The 25999-nt window shown below is 38.8% G+C and overlaps 1 protein-coding gene across 1 annotated transcript in view; it reads right to left on the reverse strand.

Moving 5' to 3' along the window:
* The window catches only part of AKNA (AT-hook transcription factor), an 865316-nt gene extending 840457 nt beyond the window's left edge, over positions 1–24859 (reverse strand). The window contains exon 1 of the mRNA XM_044058163.1: positions 24501–24859. The gene's annotated coding sequence lies outside the window, so the exon portion shown is untranslated. The remainder of the gene's footprint in view (positions 1–24500) is intronic.
* Positions 24860–25999: the final 1140 nt, after the last annotated feature.

Below are 25999 nucleotides of genomic sequence, written 5' to 3' on the forward strand. Positions count from 1 at the left end.
GCTATGTGCCTTTGTCCTATTTTATAATGAAGTCTGCCACTCCCTTTCCTGACTTGAGGTTAACTGCTCTGAAAATGTAATACAGGACAAAATAAATTTTCTTTATCAAGATAGGGAAGGTGGATGGGTGTCACGACAGATGATGGATCTACTCATACAGATCTTATATTATAATAAGTACATAACTTTCAAATCTGAGAACAGAACGCTAATCCTTAGTGACAGAGTCCCAAGTAACCCAACTGGGAGGGACCGTTCCTTTAATAATGGTAACCCCAAAGAAGGATGTAGCTCTGGATCTAACTTGTAAAACTTCATAAAAGTTAAAATCAGGCAGCTGAAACATAAATGTTATAAAGATCTGCATTCCTAAAATAATGGTATCACGGTCACCCTATCAACTTTACTTTGCAGAAAATTATGGAGGCTAGAACTAATTTGTTATTCAAAAACCTCATTGTCAAACTAATGAAATGCAGTTATTATTCTGCTTAGAAATAAGTTCTTTATTAAATCAGAAATTGCATTCAAGTCTCTCAAATTGTGAGCTTCCATTTGCAATGACCTCCATTTGCCTTATCTGCTACAGCATTTGGAATGCTTTGCTGCAAGTTAATGACAGTCTTAAAATATTTTGCAAAGTGCTGAAATTTCGCCTCATAGATAGATACGAGTGCAGCTGTCCAAGAGATTCCAGTTAAATCACATCTGCATATACTCCTCTCTGTATGTGCATATCCTTGCAGGGCAGTATTAGTAGCAGCTTTCATCACTCATTTGCGACTCATGAAGTGATTCCATGACAGCCAATAACATTTTTAAACTATGTAAATATTTGTTTTAACGGGGAATATAAATCTGGCAAACTGCCATAATCACTGCTTTCCTTTTTCCTCTGTTTCTCAGGTAATATACTACATATTTTTCTTATTTATTAATGAATTTATACTTGCTTAGGGTAAGTGAAATGAAAAGCTAACAATGTATCAAGGTCCACTACTGTGCAATTATATCATTTAGTCTTGTTCATGTACATACATGTGTTAGTTGCTGCCATTTGCCTTAGTCATGACTGAAAATAACCCAGTTAAAGAAATTAAATGAAATAAATAAAGAGGTAGCTAAAGCCATAGCTGAAAAAGCTTTAGACATTTGTGTTCAAGGCTTATGGGGTTAAAGATACCAACACATAATGCAATCAGTCATCTAGCAAGTGTAATTTTGTACACTTTTGTATTCCAATGTTTTGAAAGAAAATTAAACAAATATCGGATGCCTTTTAATGCAGGGTTGGTTCTGTCTGCATCAGAGTGCAACTGGCAGTCAGCATGCACACAGTAGACGAAGTCTTTCACAGAATTAGGATTTAATAGAAAGAATAGAGGCTAGTTAATGTACTGCTTTAAATCAGACTCTCTCAAAACTTTTGGCACTAAAGCATACCTCTCAACTGTTCAGATTTTTGCATATTTTTTGGACCACTCCTCATAAAATTTTGTTTTCCTGACAAATTATTGGCAAATCATTTAGGACTGAAGTCAGAAAATAATGACAGACATTTGAATTTCATACTTCATGCCCTTCAAAATATTCAAGCTAATGCAAAACCTGTTATTCTATGAACTTTATAAGTCTCCAAGAGCAACATTTAAATATTGTCCCTACTTTTGGCCCTTCATCCCCTCAATATTTATGGCTCTGTCCAGATTTCTTGCCCTAAGAGGTTGAGAGGTATGGAATAAAGGCAGTCGTAAAAGATAATCCGTGTTTTTATGGAGCACCTGATTAAGGTAGTTAAGCAGAAAGTGTGTAGTTCAAAAATCCTTATGGCTAATGAAAACATTTCTTGGTAGCCATCACAAAGCAATAAACTTTAAATGTATTGAACTCCTGTGTTAAAAAGAAGTCAATTCTACTAGAACAAAATTACAAGGCCCCCAGTGGAAGGCTCAACAAAAAGTGCTTCTAAAAGAAAAATCTTCATGCTTCCAGTGAACATGCTTCCAGTGAACATAATACTAGGCAAGTGATCATTGGGACCACAAGAGGCCTAGCCATATCCAGCTTTAAGCAGACACACTTACAAAAGTTCTTGTGGGGCACTTAATACAGTGCTTACCTCCCACATTAAGCACCATGATAATTGGATGTGCAGACAAATTTACACCACGGATATCAAGATTAGTCTTAAAAATCATTCAAAGCAGTAGTTTGCTTGACCAGTAATGGTAATCTATTCCATAGTCTGGGAATACACTGAGTTTGGAAACCATCCCTCCAGAGAGTCGTGTTTATTTGTTAGTATATATTTAGGTCCAGGGTATGAGTGATTGTAGAACCACAGGTTTTGGTAAGAAATAATACATCAAACTGGATTGGATTTTTCATGGCTCAAAAAGTGAGACATGGGTCATCTTGGAGAGGCTAATGACCATGAGGACAGTTGTGCTAATCTACTGGGTGAGATGAAAGATTTAAGGCATTTGATTTTTGTTTTTGGGGTTAAAATTTGCTGGGGCCTTTCCAGTTAAGGGACATCCTTGGACATGTACATGTCAAAAGAGGGACAGTATATTTTATGTTTGATAAGGGAGGAGCACAGTGGTAAGACGGCATCTTTGTATCGTGAAAATATTCTCTTGGAAATTAAATTGGGACATATAGAAGGATTTGGTGACTATAGTGAAAACATGATGACCAAGTGACAGACAGTTGTCCACATCAGTACTCATGTATCATGACTAACTGTTTGAAGGCAAACACCATTTTTAACACGAGGCAGGAGCAGTCTTTATGCCAAATGCTACTAAGCTGCACTGTTTTACATTTGGCATTTGAGACAATTTTTGGTATACCAAGTATGTGCATATTCCATCCCTTTTGTCAGCAGTTTAGTATCACTGATCAAGTGAACAACAATGCCCAGCTTGCAGTCACCAGCAAACTTAGTCAACCACACTTAGAAAAATACTACTACAAGAGATAGCCCAGCACTGATCCCTGTTGTATCCCACTAGTTACAATTTTACATTAAGAGAGGAAACCAGCAACTTTCACTACTTGGGATTTGTTGGATATCCAGATTGCAATTCAGCAAACTGGATAAAGATAAACTCTGAGCAACATTTCAACAATACTAGCATGGTGTGCAGTGTCAAAAGCCTTTCCAGGACAATATAACAGGTGTTTACAAAATGACCATTGTCTTCACAGCCCCTTAAACATTTTCAAAGTTTACTAGGTTCAGAAAATGGGACAGGTCTTTCATAAAGTCAGACTGAGGGAGTCTAGATCAGCGGAGCTGCCTTTGTCTACAAAATGAACTCTGCCAAGATACATTCCATGGTTTGGCATACAGGGCTGTTGAGGCTGACTGGCCTATACTTACCTGGGTCTGTAGCAGAGTCATACTAGTGTAGAGCAGTCAACGTGGCTGTTCTCCAGTCATCAGTGACAAACCCTGTGGATAGGTTGAAATCAGACAGTTTAAGTGGATGCCCAGACAGTGCATACTTGGCAAAGACGAATAAGCAGCCCAGTATGTTATCTGGTCCTACAAAAACATTTTTAGCCTTTGACAGGCATTCCAAGACTCGTTCCAAGGTGATTGCAGGGGAAACTAAATTTTCCAGGGACATTGGGTTTAACAGTGTGGATATGTGGGGGTTAAGTCAGAACCAAATTTGTCTGCTAATATATTTGCTATATCCTTGGACTTGTAATGTGTGATATTATAGAGGAGCTCAGAGCATTGTTAAAAATTACTGCTCAAATTTCCTGACTTAACTTAAGAAAGATCTCTAGTGTTTGTATTCATTTCCTTGCTGGCATGTTCCTTTGTGGTCTTTAGGAAGGGTTCTTCTGTATATATGCAAGACAGGTGTAGATTTCTACACAGCTATTTAGATATTGGTAAAAAATGGAGATTAATGCAGCATCCCTCTCATTTGGGTCCACTTGTACGGGACTGTTGAGAATTTTTCATAGGTCTTCTACAAGCTGAAGTAAAATTGCTTGGAGAAGTCCTTAAAATGGTTTCATCTGCTAATGAGGTGGTACCACTGGACCTGATAAAGTCAAAGTCAAAAGGCAAAGTGAACTTTGTCATTTAGGCTCCACAAGGGCAAGGGGTAACCTAAATGAAATTCCATGCATTAGGCTTAATATTGAGAGAACAATAAAAAAAAATTACATATAGCACATGCAACATACATAAAAACATTACTGTAAGTTAAACAGTTATCTGACTGCATACTACCATATAAATGACTGTCTACAGTTTTTAGTAGACGAGTGACTGATTATTGCACATTTATTGCATACTTACTTTCCGATATGTTAGAATACTCGATTGGCATTGTAAACAGATAACTATGAGTGAGATCTCATAATTTCTATTGCACCATAATGGATTGACCAACAAGACCTCGTCAATGACTAACATTGCCGAGATAGCTTCCAGAGTTAAAGAACCTAATCTCCTGTGGTAAAAAAACTGTACCTGAACCTAGTTGTTTTACAGTGCATGCTGTGGTATTGTCTGCCAGACGACAAGCTTGTAAAACAAACCATAGGCAGGGTATGTAGGATCACTGGCCATTTTCGTGACCCTGTTTTAGCAACATGTCGCTTATAGACCATGTGCTGCTGGGAAGTTGTAGCCTGTTCTCGCAGCTACCTTCACCACCCCCCTGTAGGGCTTTTTGATCTGTAACTGAACAGCCCCCACCCATAATGTGAAGTTGCTCATTAGGATGTTTTCTATGGCACCCCTGTAGAAGTTGATAATGATGGAGGGTGCTAGATTAGCTTTCCTTAACATCCGCAGAAAATGCAGGCATTGGTGGGTTTTCTTGACTATGTGACTGGTGTTTAGAGATCAGGATAATTCCTCCACAATATGGACTCCCAAGAATTTTGTGCTACTTATTATTTCCACCCTCTCTCCATTGATCATGAGTGGAGAGGGAGTTTCTCCGGAAATCTATTAAGGTCTCCTTTGTTTTGGTGATGTTGAGATCAAGGTTGTACCTAGCACACCAAATCAGTAGATTCTTCTTCACTGTATGCTCCATCTTCATTACTGACTAAGCCCATGACTGTGGTGTCATCTGCAAACTTGATGATGTGATTGGTATTAAATCTGGCTATACAGTCGGGACTCTCACATCCCTGGGATACTGCTGTGCTAATTGTGAGATTTCTTGGAAAATTCTTGTCCACACAAGACTTTTTGATCGAAATACCACAAAAAGTCAGTATCCAGTTGCACATGTGGTTACAGATGCCTAGATGGACAGGATTTTGGATTATCTGTTGTGGGATAACTGAATGCTGAACTAAAAATCAATAAACAGCATCCATTCTCCAGGTGTGCCATTGTGACATGTAGTACAACCAAGATGGCATCAGCCATGGAGTGATTGGTACTATATATGAACTGTAGTAGGTAGACTGCAGCTGGTAGTTTTGCTGACAGGACAGCCATTTTTTTGACCAGTTTTCAAAACCTTTCATAACAGTGGACATGAGGGCTACTGGTCTGAAATCATTCAGGCTTGAAGGAGTTGCTTTCTTTAGCAGTGGTACCAGGTTTGCATTTTTGAAGCATTTGGATACTTTTGTTTGGACAAGGGAGGTGTTAAAAATGTCCACGAGTACAGTGCTTAGTTGTTCAGCACAGTCCTTTAACACCGTTCCCAGGATGTTGTCTTGTCCAGCAGCCTTGCTAGTGTTCACCTGCCACAAGATTTTCCTCACTGCACCCATGGTTAGACTGAGCACTTCATCCTCTGGACTTGTTGAAAGTTTCACCACCTTTGAGTAATTCCTCTCCTCGAGTCTGCTGTAGAAGATGTTAAGCCTATCCAGGAATACTGTGCTGTCCGCACATTTAGATGATAGTGGTTTATATTCTCCAATGGCTTTTATGCCCTGCAACATGCTCCTGGAGTTCCTTGCATCGGTGAAGCGGCTCTGGACCTTCCTTACATAGGCCCTCTTTGCTACCTTTACCCCTCTCTTCAGATTTGCCCTAGCCACCCTGAAAGCTTCCTTGTCATTCATTTTGAATGCCTCATTTCACTCCCTCAGAAGCTCATACTTTGCCTGCTAGCCAATGTTTCTGATTGGCTCTTATGATATTTTTGTTAGCCGTCACATCATCTACACATTTGCAAATATATACCATCACTGTTTCTGCATATTCGTCCAAGTTAATTTGTTGATCAGTTTTTGCAGCCACCTTGAATGTGCTCTTAGAGACGCTAACTTGATTTTTGGTCAGATTTAACCAGGGATAAGACAATAAAGGTGGTGGGATACACACAGAACCTAGGTTGGAAAAGACCAGGTCAAGGAAATTAGAGCCTCCAGTAGGCAGTTTTGCAATTTGCTCCAGTGCATTAACACTGAAGTCTAGGAAACACTGACCATATCCATGTTTTGAGGTTTAATAGTGCCAGTCAATGCCTGGGAAATTTAAGTCTCCTAACAAGAAGGTATTTGGTTCGATATTTAACATCTCAGTCTTAACATAATCTTAACAGCATTATTTCCATGATCTCTGGGGGACATGGGTGGGAATCTGTAGCTGGCAGTAAACAGCTGGATTTTTATAGGTGATTTGGGTCTTTACGTTATGGTTGTAGGCAATGATGTGAAGTTATGGTGTTTCTGACAAACACAGATCTCTTCCCACAGTTACCTAGGGGCCTGAAGGGATTATAGATGCTAAAACCTGGAATATAGGGAGTGCTGTAACTGCACTGAAACTCTGAAGCCGATGGCCATGGGAGAGAAGTCAGCAATGAAGATATTCTTACGATTCAAGCAATGGCAGTAGCCTTCCCCAGTGGAGTGAAGTTTGATGGCACATCTCCCAATGAGTGGTCAGCTTGGCAAAGGCAAATTACAGTTAGGAAGGCACTGGAGAGGGTTTGCTCAGCCACTACAAACCCTGTATCCTTGAAGGAACTCAAAACACTGTCATTAAACATGGGTGGACAATACACACAGGGTGTGAAGGGCTCTTTATGCCATGGATTCTACTCGCTGAAGTAAAATAGAAAGATGGATGGATTGGTTCAAATACAACTATGAAACCATTTTTTGGCTGGGGGGTAAATGTAGGTTATTTGTAAGAGATAATGGATCCTTATGAAAGGCCAGACGTGGTTCCTCCATCAAGCATGTTTCTTTCAATCCATATTTCAGTGTATAGTTTGACCCAAATCTAACCTTAAAACACCATGCAGAAACAGTAATTCATAAGATGCTGAAATCTTTTAAAGTCTGCTACAACATTTCTAATAGACATGTGCATTATGTGTGGAATCAATATTCTACTTCCTAGAGTATATTATAAATTACCATGCTCTCATTTCAAGAGTATTTAGTTTGTGTTTTATTAAAAGTTTTATAAAGCTGCTCATCTCTAGCATAAAGTAGCCATTATTTGCCTAGAGCAACTATAACACTACATTTTAAGGCTAAACAATCTTCTTCAGTATCATAAAGGCAGTTACTACCAAGATTAATCACTGTTAGCATCAGAAACTAGTGTGCCAAGCCAACTCAACAAGATAAACAATATATATTGGAATCTGCTTATAGAACTACATCTTCCATTGTCTGATGATGAATAAAATTAATAATAAAGATAATCTATGTAAGAGATGTAATGTAGAAATTAATTATTCAACACACCTGTAAAGATTAAGCTTCCCTTGTTATGGTCTATCCTAGCAGTGGCTAGGAAAATAATAACTAGAAATTGGATTTCAGATACACCTCCTTCGTTCAATGAATTTAAAAATGTTATGAATATAATGTGTCATATGGAAATAAGCACAATTAGAATGAGAACAACTAGAAAAACATCACATTTTATTGTATGGGATAATTTACAAAATTTGTTAAAAAAATTCTAATTTCAATAGCACAGTATTTTAGTTTAATTAATTGATCTGATTGTAGTGGATGTCTTTGTAAATACTTTAGTTGTTTTGTTGAATATTATAATAATACCTATTTTTAATTATTTGTATAAAATTGTTATGATATTTCTCTTATATGTTAAAACAATAAATTTGTTTAAAAAAAAAAAAGAAACTAGTGTGCCAGTTTTACAGCTTTCATTAATCTGCGCACAACAGACATGGAAATCACAGATTTTCAATGTAATCCAAATTCAGAAACGGGGAACACGGTATGACAGGTACTTACTATTGTCAGCAACACTGGCTGTGTACTTATTATTCAAATAATTTTGATCATGAATAGAAATGACTGTGTTCAAAGGACTCTGACTAAATTAATGCCACAAATGTTGAGTATGTTATTAACCATCTTCAACCAGTCCCCTCTGATCTAAACAAAGGGCATCTCTGATAAGCTTTCACACGTGCACTCTAACAAATGATACATTAAGGGGGGATTTTAACCAGCAGTGGGAGCCTAATAAGGCATTATCCAACAAGACTAAGAGAATATCTTCAGTTACTTATAGTGCCTAACAGCACAAACTCAAGAATTATAAATCATGCAACACTGAATTGGAGTTATACAGATTGTTCTAGCAGATGCAGTTATCAACCACTTGAGACCTCAATATTTATTTAGAGATCACTGCTGTGTCACTACTTTTTTCAGTATATAAAAAGGACACAAAGTATCCCAGCAGGATGGCAACAGGCATCTGTAGAAATCATTTATAGACAATTTTGTGTAACATACTAGCCTGACTATGAAACCACCTTGCAAATACTTCAGCAACACTACTATGGCTGTAAGAACAAAACAGATACAAAGGAAAGAAACTCCTGGATGATATCAGAATAAAAACAACCAATTACTACAAATAAAGCAGCCCAATGACAGCATAAATGCAGCAGCTTCTAAAAGGCTGACTAATTTACACTAAAGCTGCATTCTAAAACCAAAAGTAGATAAACCTAAATATCACCACAGCTAAACATAATTCAGTTCACTACCCTGATCCACAATGCTGAGCATGCATCTGAATTTAGAAGCAACAAAGAAACTTTTGTAATTTTGCTTCACATAAAAATAAGACAGTGGCAGAGAGTTCATGAATGCAACTTACTATGCAACAAAAGCAATATGCAGCTTCTTGCGTAGCTTTCACCATCATAGTCTCAGTGGTCAAACCAGATCACCATACAGTTTTATTCATCATACAATCCCAGTACTGGTCAACAACCAACCCATCCATCTTGACAAACTTCAAAGCCAATCTCCTAGCCTTTGATGAATGCTTGATAAGGCTCAAGACTTAAAATTTCTAACCAAATCAGCCTACAGCAAATACTAAAACATATACCCAAAGCTTAAAGACCCATCACAATGCCTGACAAGATGCTCATGTTACTATTATTAGCCACAAAAATAATGCCACGTTTTGCAAAAAAGCCCTCTGGAGGAAGTGTACTATAGAATATAGTACTATACAATAAAAAGGAAGAGCTCCAGCCTTAAAGAAATCAAAAACACAGTATGTTAAAATCAACGTTTTCAAAATAATATCCTGCAATGCACCGTGCCTGTCTTTAATGGCACCACTCATTCAAACCCCGAGAATATAGACAATTCCTTGCTGATGAATTCAGTTTCAACTTTACCCTTCTCCAGTGCTTCCAAGCATCCCAATACAATGTAATACATGCTCCTTTCAGAATTACCTTTAAAAACAGATACCAAAATCACTCCCCCAAGACCAGAAAAACAGTTCTATGGATTCACAAATCATGGTAGGCTACCTCCTGGCCAGTCAGTATACAATATCCCCTATCAAGTAGCCCCATGGTGCAGAGGAATAAAGCCCTTATTGCACTACTGATGACTAGTGTTCAATTAGCGGCATGGGTACTTGAGGGCCCACAGGTGAGAAAGGGAGTGACTAGTCTATGCTAGCTCATCCATCCTGGGGGCAGAAAGGGACACAGCCCAAAGACTCAGCACAATATACAGCATATGGGCCTGGCGAGTTCCATGCTGCATGAGAGTTGAACCAATCATTTGCAAAGATGGACATTTGGGCAACAATCACAGAGCTGTCAAGACTACAAAAAGGGAATGGGACCAGCATCTTAACTATCTTACTGGCCCCAGACTAAGGTTGTGTTGAGCCCAGGGAAGGCTAAGGTGGGTCTGGTACACCCGGTAAATGAGGAAAGGAGTTGGTAGCAACTGATGGTCAGCTACTGAGGAGGAAAAAAATATTCTCCATCAGACATCATAGGTTGGTACTAGGCTATTGGCCCTAGGGCCTATACAAGCCTAGCCATCACAATTCCCTGACTATTTCTTCCCACACTATTTACTTCCCTGGACCCCTGTCTAGCAGGGTGACTGACGTGATCCCCGGGGTGAATTTCCTTTCTCCCATCTAATCATCAAGGTCCTTTTGAAGAAGGCCAAGGAAGCACTCTGCTTGACATGTATGAGCAGTCTATTCCAGAGTCTGGGAAGTCTCTGGGTCAGAAACCTATCCCTCCAGCATATTTTGTTAATTGGGATGACAAGGTTTAGATCCCTGGATGTAGCTCTGAGGGATTGGGATTTTTTTAAGTGTAGCATGTCCAACAGCTCTGGGTTTGACATGGCCTTATATGTTAAGCAGAGATCGCCTCTGAGTAAATGGTATGTGACAGAGTATAGCTGGAGTTTAAGGCGGTCAGCATAGGGCATGTGCTTTAGGCCTGCGATTCTTTTAAGGAGGTATTTCTGCGGCCTTTCCAGTTGTTGCAGATGTCTTGAGAGGTACATACCAAATGGGGTGTTGTATTCTATAATGGGTCTAATGAAAGCCGAATACAGTGGGACAATGACCCCCTTTTTTTCTGGATGAAAAGCCCTTAGTGATGAGGGGTGCCACATAGGATTTCCTGACTGTTGTGGTGATGTGGTTATTGAAGGTGAGACCACTGTCCACCTGTGTCCTAAGTCTCTTATCAAACTTTTGGTGTTTAGTGTACTGCCACCTATGTGGTAATTCACAGATACATGTTTTTTCCCCAAAGGGGATAACTATACATTTCTTGGCATTGAGCTTGAGCCCATGGCACCAAGCATCTGTTTCTGTAAGGCCCTTTTGTAGAGTATCCATATAATTTGGGGATTCAATAATGGCTCCCAGTTTGCAGTCATCTGCAAACTTTGTTAGTCAGAGTCCCTTAGTGTTGGCTTGTACTTCAGAGAAGTAGATGCCAAACAAGAGAGGTCCCAGGACTGAACCCCGAGGTACTCCACTTGTCTAGAGCTGGATTTGGAGTTGGCTACTTTTACAGTGTGGGTTCTATCAGTAAGCCAGTTGGCAACCTATAATGCCCAGCTTAGTAAGTTTACCTAGGATTCCAGAGTGAGGGATGGTGTCAAAGGCCTTGGTGAGGTCTAGATAGGCTGTGTGGACTGCCTTACCCTCGTCCACATCTCTGAAGTCAATCAGGTTAAGGAGACAACACTGGCCCTTCACAAACCCAAACTGGGTGAGGTCCAGTGTTTGAAGGTTGCCAATGTCTTTGTTTATAAGTTCCATGGCCTTGCAGATCAGGCTTGTCAGACTGATGAGGCAGTAGTTCCCGGGATCCAAGGTGGATCCCCCCTTGTGGAGTGGGATAACTGTAGCTGTGCGCCACTCAATGGGCATGAAGCCAGAGGTGAGGATATGATTAAACAAGACACTTAGGTGAGGTGCCAGTTCATTTTGTAGTTCATGTAGTACACAGCCTGGGATGTAATCTGGTCCCATGGATGCTGTACTCTTAGCTTTGGAGAGTACATTTTTTACTTGTGTGGCAATTATTACTGGAATTTGGCAATCTTCCAGTATTTAGATGGGCCATTTAGGGGGTGAGAGGGGAGTGAAGTTGGCACTGAATCGATCTGCCAGGATATTGGCGATATCCTTGGGATCAGTATTTAATGACATTCTGTTGTAGCTCAGAGCAGATCTGAGCATTGCCATTTAGATTCTTGACATTATAGAATGCCTTGTGGCTGTCTTTGGAATCTTTGGCAATTTTATTTTTGTAACTAGCTTTGAAGGATTTTATGAGGGATCTCAGCTTCTTACTGAGGCTGGTAAGGGAGTTTTGTGCATCCTGGGATTTTCCTCTTTTCTGCAACAGTTTCTTCCTTTTGTTGTAAAGTTTGTTTATGGCAGGGGACCACCAGATTGGCTTCCTTTTTTGGAGGACAGCATCTTGGTTCCGTTTGGGATGGCATGATTTATGCATGAGTGGATGTGCTCGTACAGTGCCTTAGTACTCAGCAGTTGAACTTTCAGTTCCAGTCTGCATGGGCGTCATGAGGTTTGTAACTTCTGACTTGAGTAGCATGAAGTTGACTTTGGAGAAGTTTTTTATGGAGGTTTCCTTACTGGGGGGGGTGGATGTTAAGGGTGATTAGCTTATGGTCTGACCTGACCAATAAGGGGGTGACCACAGGTGTGGAGAATCGATTTCCCATGTTGGTAATGACCAGGTCTAGGATATTGGAGCCCATGGTGAGACTATGGATTAGTTGATCCAGGGCATTGGAATTTATGAATTCCAAGAACCGTTGGGCAAAGGTGTTGGTACACTAGTAGTTTTCCCAGTTAATGTCAGGGTAGTTGAAATCACCCAGTATTAGGGTGTTTGGTTGTATATTAACATTTTTTAGTATGTTTAGAAAGGTGTAGTCAGAATCTTGGGGCATGGTGGGGGATCTGTAGCAAGCTACAGTTTGGATTGCAGGCTTACCTAGTGTTAGTTGCACCTGGAGAATTTAAGACGCATTGTGTTAGGCAACTAACCTGGTGGTGTGAATATGGACACTCCTCCACCTTTAGTGTTTAGATCCTGGTTTGGTGGCCGAAAAGGGTGGTAAGAGTTGTAGCCCGATATTGCAGGGGCGCCCTCTGGAGCCTTGAACCAGGTCTCAGTTACTGCACATATATCGATGTTCTCCATTTTTAGGAGTGCCTCGAGAGAGTGCATTTTGAGGTTTAGACTTCTAGCATTGATTGAGTAGCATTACCTTCAGATTTTGCATGCTTGTACCAATTACGGTGGTGGTTTTGTCCTTTGAACTTTGCCTAAAAAAAGGCACTATAGGGTTGGCAAGAGCCTTAGCCAGTAACCTGAATCCAAGGGCCAACAGGTGCAGACCATCTCTGGCAAAGCATCGTGGTCTGTCGATCATGTACGTCCCAGGCAGACGCATACTGGATCCCCTTTGAATGACACCAGAAGCTTAGCAATTGCTGAAGTCAATCATTTTGTCCTTATACTGTGGTATAATTCTGGGTGAAGGCAGGATACTACTCGGGGCTAGAGTCATACCTGCCTGGGCCACATGATCCAAGAGCTCTGCCAGGTCTCTTTTCATGTAGTCCAGGGAGGTACATCTCAAGTCATTCACTCCAACATGGACAATGACAGAGTCATATTTGTACTTGTTGTGGAGTGACTTGAGTGCATGAGTTATGTGGCAGATCCTGGCACCCAACATCCCTTTTAAAACTATCCAAACAGCACCAAACTGGATATGCTCCAGAAGCCTGGAAAACAGCTGTAGTAGTCCCTGTACACAAAAGACAGGCCCCAGCAGAGACCATAGCAACTATCAGCACCATAGGTGATACAATGCATTATCATGGACTTCACAAATAGGGGCCTGCAGAACCTACAACCCTAGACCTAAATTAATATAGATTTTTAAAAGGTAGAGCATGTCTACCTATGTTGGTTGATTTCTTTAAAACAGTCAGTGAACCACTAGAGGATATTTACTACATGCACCCAGCTTACCTTTATTCAGATGAAGCTTACAACACGATACCCTACTCTGATATCACTTGCAAATCGGTCAAACTTAATATAAATGCCTATACAACTCATTGTACTGTCAATAAGGTCATTGACAAGCACACTATTACAGCGAATGGCATAAAGCCAGGTAAAAGACTTATCACCAGCTGTATATCAGAGGGCTCTGTTTTGAAACCACTTATATCTGCCATGCATTTTTGGAGTAATAAGCAATTCCTCTAAAGAGAGATCCTCCAAGAGGACTTCTCAGTTACAGTACCAGGATCACAGTCCAAAGCTGAACGAGGAAAAAAAAAGGATTAGCACTGTACACTTTGGAAAATAGAACTTTCAGAGATACACACTTGTGCACACATGCACCATTACAAATGACACCTACCTTAAAACTTGCACTTGTCATTAGAGACCTAGAAACCATTGTAGCTAACTTCTTTTTTGAACATCACATATTTTCTATTGTTTAGAAAGTGTTCTACCTTACCTAACTGATAATTGAGGGCACCTCCTTGCAGTCCAGAGAGTTCTTCATTCCCCTCCATTTGTCCATCACTAGAACCACACTAGAAAAAATGAGCCCACACTAGGATAAAATGTGCTATTCAGTGTGAACCTATCCAACCACGCAAGTCAGCTTAAAATTAATAGAAAAAGAAAAGTGATTCCTTGCTAAAAAAAAAATTTTTGGTATGAGCTTCCTAAGAAACTCATGGCATCTAAAAGCTCTGTCTCTCCTCTCTGTCTCATACAGATTGTTATGGTATGACCTATGTCTGGCCGGCAAACTGTTCAAGACCCAACCCTGCTCAAATCAATTACATATGCATAAATCTGGTAATAAAAACAAATGTACAATCAAGTGACCTAAAATCTACTTTGCATCATTAAAATAGGATTTTTTGGCATGACAGATTATCTTGAAAAATGAGAGAGGTTATAAAAGCATAAAACTATTTCATCTCACTCTTGGCACCTTGATCAGTCTTCAAGGGAGTACAAAAAAGATACATAACCCCTGCTACTCTGATACTAAAGTCCTATAGTAAGCATCTGTGGTGGTTAATTTCTGTAAAGCAAAGAAAATGCTTCTATGTTTGCTGCAAGTATAATTTCAGTTTCTTTAATACTAAGTTCTCAAATTCTGTGAAACAAGCTTTCAGTCAACTCTTCCGCATTGGCAGAAACAAGCCTTTTTTAAATGACCTGTCCTGAAGTCACAGCTGCTTACTTCACCACGGATTCCTCCGAAAAAGCAGTTCAAAGTTAAAAAAAAATCCAACATTTTTCTGAAAAGTTAAATGACAAATCTACCCTTCAAAATATTGCTAAGAACGCTTACTGACTTGTGAGCTAGTTTATTATTAAAGTAAACACACAATTACGACAATGTGTTAGTAAACACAGTATCTAGGGGAACTAATAAAGGAGTTAATTTCTCAAGTAGCAAGCAAGTGAACAGTTGCAACACAGCACCTATAGCTACAGATGCTATTGTGTTTAAGATCAGTTATCTAGTACTTTCTAAAACACACTAGTAGCTCTTTCTTGTCAGACAAGTCTGAAGTCCAGAGATTTATTTTGAAATTCAAGCTGAAATAACTATGTTAAGACCCGCGACAAATACAATAGTAAAAGGATGCCTGAGGTACTCAAGTCTCCATGGGAATACCTCTTAAATCTGCATGCATTTATACTAAACATAAAAAAAAAATAATAGCATTGCAATAACTTGAGTCGACAATTAGGCATACTCAATGAAAGATACAAAAAGTGTCATATCACATCAGAATGGCATAACCAATGTTTTCCTCTTTACAAATATCCAACTCTGAAAGCTTTACTGTATTAAATTATAAATACAATAATATACTCCAGATGTGCAGAGCTGATAAAAATAATAGGTAGATACATTTACTTACTGCCTCAGACACGGTGCATGGTTTGTTTTGGGTCATTGTTTACAATCAGCTGTAACAAATAAAGGAGGAATTTTTGATGTGCTAGGCTTTGAAACCAGCATTTTTTGATGCAATATAAAATAAATCTTGAAATAAGCTTTAATGTAGCTCCCATATTCATTCATTTCCTTTCCACAGACTTCCTTATTTTGTCTTTAGATGATGGATATTTCAACAAAAAAAAAATAATAAAAAGAAAAAGTAATACATTCTGACAGAGGTCATGATAAGCATATCAATCTGAGCATCTGTCAGGCAAGGTGACATCTTACATTTGGGCAACTTATTTAGTTGAAGTAAATGAGATAATTGCAAAACTATACATACCATCTAAACACTTACTACAAAACATGCCATATGTGACCAGCAAGCGGACAGGATGAATATGCTTCTAGATAAATTGCACATTACTAGAGGTCAATGCTTTCTTACGGTGTTACTGATTATGTCCAGCAAATCCCTTAGGCATTTAATCCTTTGGGCCACCTGGCTTTGCAGTGGATGAGTCGCTGTAACCAATTACTTATTCCTAAGACTTATACCTAGTACTGCACACCTCAACCATCAGAAATAAAGCCTAAATGTTTTATTTACTTCTTTTTATGGTTGCTCTGTTATGGATTAGTGATCTGTATACATTTCTACACAGACTGTATTGCACTGCAAGGATCAGCATACAGCACACTCACTTTTATGCACCTATGAACCGTTATCCACAGGCAGACTAGTTCTCCTTATGCGTTGGGTCTCTAGCACCCCAACAGCTGACTACAGGCACACAGATTCATGATGGGGCATGATGCAGTACACTTAGGCAATATCTTTAATACTACAGGATGAATGGATCACACACCAACAGCTCACAGAAAGGGCACAATGACGGTGGGACAGCCAGAGATAACAGGCTGAAGGTAAAGGGTATGCAGAACCTAAATGTAGTGGAGGGCACACACTACTGACATTTCAAGTCTAAAGAGCTCAGAATGGAAGGGTACAACTGTTAAAGAAGGAAAAATGTATTACACATGGTAAGTGGATGCAGAAAGACTCGGGGCACACATCCCAAGTAATATTTCACTTAATGACTGGCAGTGTTCTGGAACGTACTACCTGACTAGATAGTGGAATGCAGCTGTGTATTAAAGTCATAACAGCACAGAACAGATGGAAAGAGGTACGGGAAGAAGGGAGTACTGCAGAGGGGACAGCCCTCTTTCGACCAGCACTATTTATAAGCACTCCTATACTGTTGCTTTTTTATATCGGGTCACAGGTACCTGTAACATATAAAACATGTTCAACATTGAGTATCACCTACCTTATAATTACAGCAGTATTTTCCTTATACAATAGCATAATACAGCAGGTTGAAGTATAAAGCAAAGGCCTTGGTTTGAGTACCACAGTTTCCAACAATAAGCCATGCAACTCTGAGCAAGATATTTAATTGCAGTGCAGGTCTTTGTTCACAACTGAAAAGCAATTAAACAGGAAACCATGAATAGATGAAGTACACTTTGATAACTCTGTAAGTAGTTTTTCAAGTTATTGTTTAGTAGTCCATGCTGTACCGGTGGCATAAAGGGATAAAACCAGTCCAGGTAACCAGGTTCAGTTAGCAGCTCATGTGATTGATGGATTGGCAAGTGGTAAGGATATGACCATCCCTTAGCAGGGTGGTGGCATGGTATTCTCCTGTACCTGTCTCTGGAGGAGGCTGTGGATATCACTAGGTAGGAGTCATGGACACAGCTAAGCTGCTGCAAAGGCTGGGTGATCTGTTGCAACAGCCCCATTTCACGCCCGCCTTTGAACATAACTAAGGACATTCCATAGAGGGGTAGGACATAAAAAGATCAATAGATGTTGATGGTTTAGAACACCAGAATGCCCTTAAGACACTAATGGCCCCAGCAGTTTATGGAGCAAGTTTGAGGAGATGGAAGCAGCTGGAAGACCTGGTGTGGAACAATGGGTAGCAGTATCCAAAAAAATTATGTAGAGAACAAAAAGAAAAGTTAATGTTTAGTAGTCAAAACGTAATCCAGCTAAAAACACAGAAAAATAAAAACGGTGAGTTTATTACCATTGCTCTACAAAGAGCAAATCCATCTTTTTTGAAGTAACAAAAATAAAATGCAAATTTGTAGATTAAACATGTCTATCTTCGTCCAACAAGGATCAGATTTACGAGTCTTTCCGAAGCTTACCCTGCCTAAAGTTTGCTCCTTATACACTCCAGTGCAGAAGCCAACAGTCAGTGGTGGCAGGACTGGATGCTTCATGTAAAAGAGGGAGTACATTTTTTTTTCTTTTACATGTGCTATAATTTGCACCCCACCCCCATGGCTGATTCCATGTGCTGTGTTCCTTAGCAACTGACATATCCAAACCATGAACCTTATGTGATAACTCTCCATTCTTTCACTACACTGTGCTGCTTCTCCACTCTCTATTAGAGGGCAGCTCTGCTGCACATAAGTTCTGCACACCCCAGAAAAAAAAATAGCTCAACTTGCCCATACAGTCCATCCCCAACCCCCCACCTCATCAGTATGTAGGACTTGTACTCACAACCTGGTTCATTGGCAACTTAATTGGGTGATTTCTGCCCTTGTTACTCTGGTGTGCTGGCAACTTAAATATCTTGTAGAGCAAAAAGTATTAACGGTGTGTGCTTGATACAGAGGCTTTTATCAATATGGGTTGCTGTACATTTTACACCACTATAGACAGTCCCATTTAAGCTATTACTTGCTTCTTGTGGTTCTCATGTGTGGAGATAAAGATACATTTTTAAATTTACAAACTGCTGTTTAGTATCCACTTTATGTTGCCGTTTTGTTAGCTGTGGCTTCAGACTGTACCAGTGACACTATTCTTATCTACCTATATAGAATAGACTTCCCATACATGTCAAGTGGAGCGCCTCACTGGCCCTCTTCAAGAGAAATCTTGATGAGTGGATGGCAAATAGAAAATTCACCCCAGGGATCACTCCAGTGGCTCTCCTTGACAAAGACATTGGGAACCAAGGTTGGGTGGCATGATGCCAGGGTAATCCTATGGGCTAGGCTTGTAAAGGCACTAGGGCCATTAGCCTAGTACACACTTATGAACCTATTATATCAAAGGAATCAGACATGTGATGCCCATGTTATTTTACAGGGAAGACCCTTGTAGAAAAAGCTCTACAATACAAAGTTAGGGACAATTTTACATCAGTCAAACTGAGCAAAATGTTTATTTGAGGGGGAAACTTGAGTGCCTGCAAAAAAGCCCCAGAAGAAAAGAAAGTACATAAGAACTCTAGTCCTGGTTTTTCAAAGTCAGGTTGAACTGCCTACCCTGGAGCAAAGAAGCAGTTGTAGCACTAAGCATCTTGGAGCAAAAAGAGTCCCCTTAACCCCTTCAATGACCCAGATTTTTTTTTTTTAAACTAGTAACAATTACATTTTGAGCAGACTAAAAGTAACATTCTGCTATCAGCATGGCTTTTCATTAGTTGCTTTTGTTTCACACATCCTATAGAGATATGCCATCAGGTTAACTAGCCACACTAACAAAATGACCCTTAGATGAGAGTCTGTGACATTGTTCACCTCTGGTAAATTGACATCATATCCAGAGTACATCCTGCCTTACTTCCTTTCTTTTCTAGGCTAGGGTATAGTTTGTCACAATCCTGAATCACATTAAATGGCTACTAATCATGGATTTGTGGACATAATTAAGGACTCTCATACTTGTGCACATGCACAGCTAACAAACTACTACACAGAATATACAATATAATTAGGACACTCATTTAAGCATTTTGCAAACCTGTAGATTGCATTTTCCAAAATTATCCATGCAAGCGTGACTGAATACGTGATATGTGAACAGGTACATAACATCTAACAGACTACTACTTGACCAAAAATGAGCATGCCAAACAAAGAAACCTGAATTTTTCCAAAGCAGTCCATTTATACACAACTGCAAGGTCACAAATGGAGTGCAGAGGTACAGCCTCACACAGCAAGACCAAGGTGGGGGAGGTCTTGTTTGCTGCAACATTATTGATCATAGGCATCAGACTTGAAAATGTAATTTATAAAACTGTCACTTCAGTCACTTACTTTTCGTCAGCTGAGGATTATTTTAAGATTATCTGGTTACCAACCATGTAACCAGACACTTGTGGACATAGAGAGACAATGTACGGTTACCAATCAAGTTGAAAGTATGTTTTTAGAACATGGGAGGAAACAAAAAAGGACCAGCACAAAATTATATGGACACACAGAAGGTACCCTACACCAAGAATTAATATAGGGGTTTAGTTATAAGGAGGCATGAGCACTGAAGTATTTATGCACACATGCATCACACAATCTATTAAGTGCTAGGATGCTGCAAGTTGTTTCAATGCCACTATGAACTTTTTTTTTTACTATATAATATGGCACTATATTAGCTTTATTATAATTTGTGAAAATTTATAAGAATTTATTAATTTATGTTTTTTTAATAAGGTTAGCCCCAATGGCCGTTTTTCAGGTAAGTGCACTCAAGGTTACATCCATACTCTGAAATTCGTTTTATGGCTCTATGGCAAATTTTCCTACTTTTTTTCAATAACGGCTGTGTGAAGAACATAAAGCTTCTTACTCTTTTAAAGCTAGCTGAAAATAAAATTCGTCAAAAGTACAAGACGTAGCTCTCAAGTTTCCTATCATGGACAATTTAATAGTACAATTCAGATCAGAGAAACATAAATTAAACAAAAAGCCTCATCTCAATACACAGTCTCTTGATAAACTACTGAAGTAATGCATGTGCTTTCACAATGAATGTAAACCTCTAATTTTTAATTACAAATTTGTGAGAAAAAAAAAAAAAAAAAGACAGTTACTTATCCAAACAAGTTAAGGGTTTAAACCCACAACCACCAAGCCTATACCATTCAGCAGTCATAATTTCATATAATGAGCATTTAACAAACTCTAACAGAGCCATTTGGTATACTGCTGTTCAAAACAAGATTTGTGACAAATGGGACAGATATTTTCTGGCAAGAGTTAATATGCATACTGCCATCTCTCCGCCTAAGGTAAATTCAGACATCATTTCAAAGCATACTTCACTAAGCATAGTCATTGTCAATGCAACATCACATTATGTGCATCTATAGAGAACACCATCTTTCAACATTTCATTCTAGCTCTCTACCTTACCATGCCAACTATATGCACCATGTAAATATCGACATAGCCTTAACAACTTTCACAGCCTCTAAAATATATCCCTTTCTTGCCCATTCAGTATACTTAAGACTGTATTAATAACTGCACATGCATTTTGCACCCATACAATGTTACACATTTATCGGTATCAAATATATTTACACGTTGACTGCAACGAAGGACGGGCCTGAAACCTGGGCAATTTGATCATTGCTTTATCATCCGTTTTAGTTCATGGTGAAGGAGTCAGTGTTCACTATCACCTGAATCTCATCCCCATTACCACCGCTTATGGTGAGGGAGTCAATGCCTAGTGTGACCTGAATCTCAGCTCCACTACCACCACTGACAGTTTCTAATGTAAAAGTGACAATGCTGCAATTAGCCTAAAATGAAAAGACAGCACTACATTTCACTTCTAAGGCTTGTTAAAACCAGTATGACCATTACTTTGTAAATCAATCATTTTACATTACTAATGACCATTCAAGTAACTGGGATGTTATTTTTCTAAGCATCTATACTCGTGCAACTCTCACCTACTCCACCATTTAATATATTTACCAGTTTACACGTTCTTCCTGTATTAGGTCAAGTGTAGGTACTTACAAATCACACCTCCAGCAAAAAGGGTTCTCTACTCCTTGGAGACTAGAACAAAGAAACTGATGGGGAGCATATGAGCAGACTATTCTATAAATACATACAATGAAATGAACAGTGTCCCTAGAAGCTCACTGCCATTATACTAAAATTACTAATATGAGTATTTATTCCAGGCATTCTGAAACACGTGAAGTACTGAATCTGGCAGATCTTCCACATTTACTTAATATGCAATGTACATGACAGAGAACTAAAAAACAAACAAAAAGGACTACTAATCTAACTTTAAGTCTGATTAAAAGGAGCTCTGTCTGCAACATTAGAAAAAGGAGAAAAAAAGGTGATGCTCACAAACTAAAGTAAAACGTGCACAGGAATGAATGCTGCTGTATACTGAGATACGAGTAATAGTTACTCTTGATCGAGAGGTGAGAGTAATGAGAAGGTCATGTAGCTTGCAAACAACAGCATACTATGCAGACATTGACTGTGAAATCAAACATGGGTCTCCTGAACTTGGCAAACTTCAGAACAGCTAATTACCCTATTCTCTCGAGATGCGGAGAGCTTCTGGGCAGCCAAGGCCTTAAATAGCTACACCTAGATACTTCATCAGTGATCTAATATTAATACAGTAGAAGGTACACAAGACTTGTTCTACAAGAATCAGAAGGAGAAATAGCCAGACTTTCAGACGTAGCAACATGAAAACTACAAACACAAAAAAGGCACTAACTTCTGACTTAAGGAAGGCATTCAGAAATAACAGCAGCACAAAACTGAACAGAATAAGCCAGTACTGCTAAACAGATCAGTTTAACAGAATGTAGAATACATACAAGCAACCAATCAATTCATCTAGAAAAGCTAAAGACAAAGACAATGGATCACTTGGACTCGCACTACCAAGAATGTTACAACATGTAACCATACCTCTCAACCTGTTAGAGCAAGAAATCTGGACAAATGCACAAATAAAAGTTGGACAAAGGCCCAAAAATATGGACATTATTTAAATATTTCTCTTACAAACTCAGAAAGTTTTAGCACAAATTTTCGGAAGGGTATAAAGTCTGAAACAATTTTCTGTCATTTTCTAACTTCAGTCATTAATGATTTGCCAGTAATTTGCCAGAAAAAAAAAACAGACCAAAGATACGAGGCAAAAATCTGAACATCCTGCAAAAAATCTGTAAAGTTGAGAGGTATGCTTTAACAAAAAATATAGCTCTCTGATTTCAGTACACAAACTGTGGAAAAACACTGTTCATATTTTAATGGCTACCTTTAAGCAGAACCACAACTCATAACTGTTAAATTACAGGCATTGAAAATAAGAGTCTTGAAATTAGGAAAATCCAGAAAAAACTAGCTCTAATTCTCACAAAATGTGAAAACCAAATAGTACATTACTCTTCCCAATTCCAGTAGGATAATCCGATGAAACTCACAAATACAAGTTAAAAAAATGAGAGAGTGACAAAAATGATATAAAATAAGAATATTATCAAATGTAATATGAAATCTGCAGACTTTAATAGGTGTCATTGCAAACATCAACTTTACAAAGTGACGTTTTTTTTTTTTTGTATGGATGTAAATTTCGTGTCTTGTTTTTTAATTATCATTAGTGCCGCCAAGATGTTCATAAAGAATACTAAACAGCTTCATAATTCATATGTAATAAAAGGGTGAATTTAAGAAAACTGCGTGAAAGGGCACATCAAGCCTGAAAATAGGAACATGTATCCAAAAATATGTATGTCATGTGACGTATACCAAGCCTGAAAATACCTCTAAAATAGGTACAGTTGAGAGGTCTGCAGTTGAAATCTGAATAACTCTATAAATGAATGAACAAATAAACAGGAAGCATTATATTCAGGAAGCTGATGCTACTCTGCACACCAGGGAAGCACCCAGCTAGTACTATATGTATTTTATAACACAATCACAGTTTTATGGAAAACAAAGCAATAACTATCCAAGTGGAGTCTAAGCTTTTAGCAGAGAAGAGGAAAGGCTCATTCCATGTTATTAACAGCTATGGAGGACGTCACTTTTCCTTACAGAACCCAAATACACTCTTTCTGCAAAAGAAGTACATTCAAGAAAGATAAAGGAATTTAAATAAAAAAGTAAAAAGTAGTAATGTAATTTAGGGAATAGGTTTTTAGTGTCCTATGACTTTCAGGCATGACAAGTTATAAAGCAATGAAAGAATGGGATGGGCCAAGTGTCCTGTGCAGCCTTGTATCCATAGTATCCTTGATGCGTGTGTGTGTGTGGGGGGGGGGGGGGGGGTTAAATTCAGACTTTTCTCAATATATTGTAAAATAAGATATACTCCCCCACAAAAAACTTTGTGCATACACTTTAAGAAATGAGGAAGTGTCTCCTAACACAACAAAGACTGACAGCATGCGAAACAAGCTGAGATTATCAAACCTCCACTTCAAAACTCCTTCAGATCCTTCCCTAAGCGAATCACACTTTAAACGGTTTTTGTTTATTTATCTTTATCCATAAAACACAATTGTTTCCAGTTGTAATGAATAACATATATTTGTAGTACTCACAGAATTTACAAACAAAAGGCAACTCTTTCGTACTAAAATTTCAGAAGACTTGTAGAAGTTACAATTTTTAGGAATTATCCTGATGTCTTGATTAAATTTACATCAGCACTTTATGCTAGACGTGCATAAAACGCTCAACAAAATTGCAGAACCACCCCTGCTATGCAGGCATAACAACTTGTAAGCCTTTCTCCCAGCAACACACCACGCAAAACCACGAAATATGTTAGGAGTCTCTGGTTGCCTAGAGGCCAAAGCAAGCCACAGCCAAAAAAAGTGAGAGAGAAAACTCACCAAACTAGCCTTGGTGCAGTCAGACATTCTCATAGCAACGTTTCCACTTGTCAAACAAATTCTGATGCTATTTATCTTGCTAGTGGAGTTCTACTTGCTTTAAAATACTTTCCCCGTGTACCCCCAACATACATGCAGAGATTTCTTAAAGCAACAAGGCTCAGGGAACATTCTCTGTGGTCACCATCTCTGCAAGACCCCTGTTTCGTTATCAGCTGAGAACACCGTCTATCACACTTAAACACATTCCTGCTTGGTACACCATGCAAAAAAAAAAAAACTAACTTTATTTTCCTTTTTACACAAACAGGTAAACTACCCTCCTAACTCCTTTATGGATTTCCCGGAGTGAATGTATACTATGGTAACCGAGCGAGACGTCTGGTTGGAAGAGTGGGCAGGACAGCAGATATGCATAATTTTCCCAGGACGTTTCTGATTGGCGTATTACGCGAGAAGGCGGGAATCTGGAATGGGATTCTAAAAGTATGCCCACCTGTTTGAAACCTGAAATGGGCAGTAGTTCAACAATTGAGATGTTTAACAAACAACGGGTGGTTTCACTTTCTTTTACTTTAAAAATGTTATCTATGAAGGTAATGCAATCATTTTATGGCAAACAAGTTACTTTTCAACAGCACACACACTGTACTAAGATTACCTAGTTTTCGGTGAGGCCAGAATGATTGACTCGTGCAGTCTTCATCTGTATAAACGCTGAAATAAGTTTATGGCCATTTAATGCATTTCGATATCACATTATTTTCTACAAACATAGGAAGCTTCAAGCTGGCAACTAATGACATCCCACCCCATGTATTCCCAGTAAGAACTTAGTAAGGACACCGGGCCAGCAAGTAAGCAGTTAAGAAATGTAAAATGTATTTATAAACGTGACAGGTAAGGGGCGTTCTGATGAAAAATATGCGGCATTAAATTCAAAACTAAAATAATAATATCACCAATACAGACAAAAATAACGTTCTCAGAACCACTGAAGTTGGTTGCGCTGTGGAGAAAATGCCCCCACCCCCGCAGTGCAAACTGGCGTTGTTTGTTTTAACTTGCAAACGTAAACAAGCTGTTTCTGTAACAAATTATTAGGAAAGTACACACACGGCATACCCACCAGTCACATCCATGCTGACATTTTACATACCAACTGGATGCTCTCGATGTGATGTGTAACTTTCATCTTCCTACCTACAGAAAATAAAAATAGTCAGGGCGACATTTTTTATTAATCTGGAAAGTTGACAGAATAAGAGAAAGTAACATGCAATTTCTGAAGTAAAAATACAGAGACATGTATCTGCAACATTTCTCTCCGGACCTCCATGAAAATTGGCTTCGTTCCAAGTCGGACTTTTCCCGCATAACAAATGTTAAATAAATAAATAACCTATAACTCTAATTATTGCCATTATTTATTAGGTGCAGTCCACTACTTTTCACCAAACTCATCAATATAGGACAGACTATGAGCATCCTTCTCAACT

The sequence above is a fragment of the Protopterus annectens genome, chromosome 16.part0, assembly GCF_019279795.1.
Source record: "Protopterus annectens isolate FY-2018-M chromosome 16.part0, PAN1.0, whole genome shotgun sequence".
NCBI lineage: Eukaryota > Metazoa > Chordata > Ceratodontiformes > Protopteridae > Protopterus > Protopterus annectens.